A 4,490-nucleotide genomic window follows, 5' to 3' on the forward strand; every position below is an offset into this window, starting at 1 on the left:
AGCAGAAATTTCTCCCTAATCTCCATCAGTTAGCATTGATAGAGAGACTGAAATCTTGAGGTATCCTGGAAGAGGATAAGAAATGGCTGTATTTGTGATCAGTTGTTTTTGTAATTTGTGGGTATAATGGGGAGTAACTTCCTTCCAGAGCGTTCCATAATTCCCTTCTTTGTACATTTTCTGAAAGCTTTGCTCAGGCATTGGCTCCTTTTTCAGAAGAATACTTTTCCATTGTAATCAGATTTGTACTGCCTAAAAATAAAGTCATTGCCTGCTCTGTACCAGGAATGTATTTAAACTAGCAAAATTTTTCCTCTCCTTTGCTTTATGGCCCAGACACGATAACTGTAGAAACAAATATAGTAGTTAACATAAAGCATTGCCATATACCGTCTGTTTGTTGGGACCTGATGATCTCAAAGGTCTTTTCCAACCTAAACGATTCTGTGATTCTGTGATTCTATGACCTGTATGCTGAAAGATGTTGTGTCAGTAATTACCCAGATCACCCCAAATCACTGTCTTCAGAGATTAGAAATCAGCTGGCTGGCTAGCTGCTAAAGCAGTTGGGGATCATTCATACCACTTCTTTTGTTAGCTGAGGAGCCAGGTGAGACATATTTAGTGAGCAATATTTGTTCTTCAGTACAAAATTATACTGGGGGAAGCAAAATGTTTACCTGTCTGTACCTGAGCCGCCTGTCTGAGTGGACTTTGGAGGAACGCCCCATCAGCCATGGCCTGTGTGGCAGATCCCGTGTGGCTGGGGACAGTCGCGCCATCCACTCAGGTCCATGGCTGTGGCCGTGCCGCGGTGCCCACCTGGCACTGGCTCATTGGGTGCTCTCGGCCTTCTCGGCTCCTGCCTTGAGGCAGCTGTTGTCACTGTAAAACAGCCCCAGGTATGTTAGCTATGTGTGGATGTCATGAGGATGGAGCCAGACTCTTCTCAGTGGTGCCCAGCAACAGGACAAGGGGCAATGGGCACACTGAAGCATAAGAGGTTTCAGTTGAATATGAGGAAGATCTTTACTTTGAGGGTGACAGAGCACTGGAACAGGCTGCCCAGGGGGGTTGTGGAGTCTCCTTCTCTGGAGATATGCAAAGCCAGCCTGGACGAAGTCCTGTGTAACATGCTCTGGGTGAACCTGCTTTAGCAGGAGGGTTGGAGTGGATGATCTCCCGAGGTCCCTTCCAACCCTTGCCATTCTGTGATTCTGTGTGTGCACCACACCCAACACAAAACGTAGCAAAGCATGAACTCTCAGTATCCGCTTTTGCCTTGAATTCACTTGCAAAAGGTGTCTTTTGAACCCCACATTTATGGAAACCAGGTCATCAGTAACAGGGAAATACAAATTCTCTGGTAACAAAAGTGGTTAATACCAGGCTTTCACTTTTGAAGTTACTATAAATGGAGTCATATTACCATGAGCAGGCTTAAGAAATGTAGGGCAAGTCCCAACAGCCCTGGAGAGGGGCTGAGGCTGGGCTGAAGATTTAAGAGAAGACACAAACTTGTCTGGCGCTGGCAGCTCCCCTTGTAGTGAACGGAGCACAACTGGTGCTTCTTGCTTGAGGGCAGAGGGGGAAAATCCTCCCCTGACACACTGCAAGGTGTTATTCTCCACATTACTTCAGTTTTATGGTTTACTGAAAAAAAAAAGTGAACAGATTCTGCGAGGGCAGTTCAAAGTGCTTCAGCATCGCGCTGCTGTTCCTCGTGCAGGTGACACTGTACAACCAGGTGTCCGGCTGGCTGTCACCTACCGCAGGTAGGTCCTGTTGACTCTGGGCTAGAAGACTGATCTGAAATAGAGAGCTCTCCTTGAGATGCTTTGATAACGAGAACCATCTTTTGACCCATGCTAACATTCGGAGAATCTCAAAGCAATTTTATGTCGCCTGTGCCTTCTGGAAGCACATCAAGAGGTATTTAAGGGAATTAAAGGTACTTGAGGTATTAAGGAAAGGAAAAGGGAAGTGTCCTGCTGTAGGCACCATGGCAGAAACAGTTGCTGGAGGCAGGAAACTGGCTCTGGTCAGGGAAGCGGGATTACTGGGGGTATCTGAGGCTCCTGCAGTAGGGTCCTCCATACACCGGTGCCGAATGCTTCGCTAGATCTGTAGTGTGGTAGTTGTTCATGTAATACTTATTTGTACATTCAGTCATTCAGGATGTGGTTCTTAATGCTCAAGACTGTACTCCTTGAGCTAAAACACTGACTCAGAGTTTTCTGTTTACAGAAAGAAACAAAAAAATTCATTGCTTTTCTCCTTTTTCTTTCATGTTTTTCAGCAGTTCCTTATCATGCTGTGAAACTGCCTTACCCAGCTTCTACTTGACATAATTTTAATGCAAACATTTTAATCTGCTGCTTCCTTGCATTGTTCACTTTTACTGTGCGCTATTTCCCATTTGAGTGCTTACTAAAAAGTTTGGAAATCTACTATTAAAAATATGTTATTAATATCTATTAACTTTCATATGTATTAATTTTAATATTTGTATTGGCTCTATTTACAATATTAATAAGATTTTATAACGTATCATTGCTGTTCCTGTAAGAAGATAATAAAAAGCAGATGATCTAACACCCTTCTGTAATTTATTTTCCTGTACAGCTTGCAAATGTTTGTCCTTACCAGAAAAGGATTTAGAAAAGACTAGCTTGACTTTTCACAAAATCCAAATGCTAAATGTGATAGACGAGCTACATGTGAACAATGAGGTCTAAAAGTCAACTTTTTTTTTTTCTCTGGCAAATGGGCAGATCTGAACAGCTTTATTGTAGCACTCACTACAAGCAATTTATGCCTGTACTAACAGACTATATAAAAAACGTAACTGCCATGTTAAGCACAGGTGCTAGGAACAGGCTACAAAGTCATTTTTATTAGTCCAACATTCATAGTATAATCTAATCATCACTAAGCATGACTCATCTTGCTACAGCCTCTTTTATGAGAAGTCAGAAGAGTGTTACTCCTTATTCCATGCAGACTGCATTAGTATGGATGAGTCCCAATCCTAGAGCCCCTTTCTGCCACAGAGGTAGAGAACAGCCTGTAAGAAGTTTCAAACTAAAACTGAACAGTGAAAACTTCTCGGCCTTTTGGCGAAGATCAAGAGTAGTATCTGTTCTTATGGGTTTAATATCTGATACATCCGTGATGAGAGGACTTTATATTAAATGGATTTTTGAGGATGGGAGTTGGACCCGGAGCTTGCTCCCAGTATTATTTTTTCAAGACCAGGTTGGATGGGGCTCTGAGCGACCTGATCTAGTTAGTGGTGTCCCTGCTCACTGCAGGGGGGTTGGACTAGATGACCGCTAAAGGTCCCTTCCAACCCCAAACATTCTATGATTCTATGAACAACAAAACATCCTTCAAATACACTGTACTTAGGACGTTCCTGTGACACAGTAAACTCCCTCCACTATGTCGTTAAGACCAGGCACCTAAACAGGAGTTTTCACATGCTGCCTGATTTATATCCATGCTATGCTGGGCTACTGAGTCTTTCTGTTGGGTTTAAAATAGAAAAGTTTTAGTTTTCTGTCCATGCAGAATGGGAAAGTTTCTGGAATCTTCCAGCATTTCCCACTCACCCAAAACTGTCATCATTGTCAAATGGTGTTTCAGGTGTACTGAACTTACTCCACATTACTCCAATGTGGTTGAGCTCAGTAAGCCTTCTGGTATCATGGGGAGAACCTCAGTGTTAGCAGCTTTGTTGAGTATTACACCTAAGTCACCCTACGATCAGGATATTTTTAAACAGAAAAGAAAGGAAAGCCATCAGGATTGAAAATGTTGCTGTGAGGGCTGTACTGCAGAAAGATTTATTTGCCCATGCAAGGTAGGTATCTTATTAAATGAGTACCAATAATGAACTTATGAATTGCAGGGCAATAAACATCCTGCAATAAACATTTTGCCTGAACATCTGCACATCATAGATGTCAGCAGATATGAAAACTCAAGACAAGATTCTCAGTTTATGCAAGCAGGTGTAACTCCATTGACTTGAATATAACAATGTATATTAACACCAACAAAACAGAAAAGAACACCAAGGTCTTTTGGAAGATATTTTAAGAAACACTTTATTATTTAAATATGTGATATAAATCTTTCTCCTTACAGTCATAAACACAGATTGCCAAGAAGTTAATTATCAGCCTGACAACACAGATATAGAGATATAAAGATATGGATATAAAATATACAGACTGCAATTGTTCCTTGGTGAAGTATTTTACCTCACTTTGGTTAGGTAAATAATCTCACCAAGACCTGTTAATTGATTCATTGCCTGTTACTCCTTATTTGTCACCCTTATTTTAAAAATATACATTTATCTTGTGCTAATGAGGAGCAGGAATAAAAGCCATTCTCACCTGATGGGAGTGCATCAGAATGTGCAGAGTGGTTAGGTTAGTGTACAAAGCTCAAAATAAAATGCTCAAAGCAATCATATCCCT

At 41.5% G+C, this 4,490-nt stretch overlaps 1 non-coding gene across 1 annotated transcript; it reads left to right on the forward strand.

Moving 5' to 3' along the window:
• The first annotated feature begins 3,100 nt into the window (after positions 1-3,100).
• LOC118451847 lies at positions 3,101-3,298 on the forward strand. Its single transcript, XR_004841423.1, has one exon. It is a non-coding gene; the product is annotated as a U2 spliceosomal RNA (small nuclear RNA).
• Positions 3,299-4,490: the final 1,192 nt, after the last annotated feature.

This window comes from Egretta garzetta, unplaced genomic scaffold (assembly GCF_000687185.1).
Source record: "Egretta garzetta isolate BGI_Z169 unplaced genomic scaffold, ASM68718v1 scaffold251, whole genome shotgun sequence".
In the NCBI taxonomy this organism is placed as follows: Eukaryota; Metazoa; Chordata; class Aves; order Pelecaniformes; family Ardeidae; genus Egretta; species Egretta garzetta.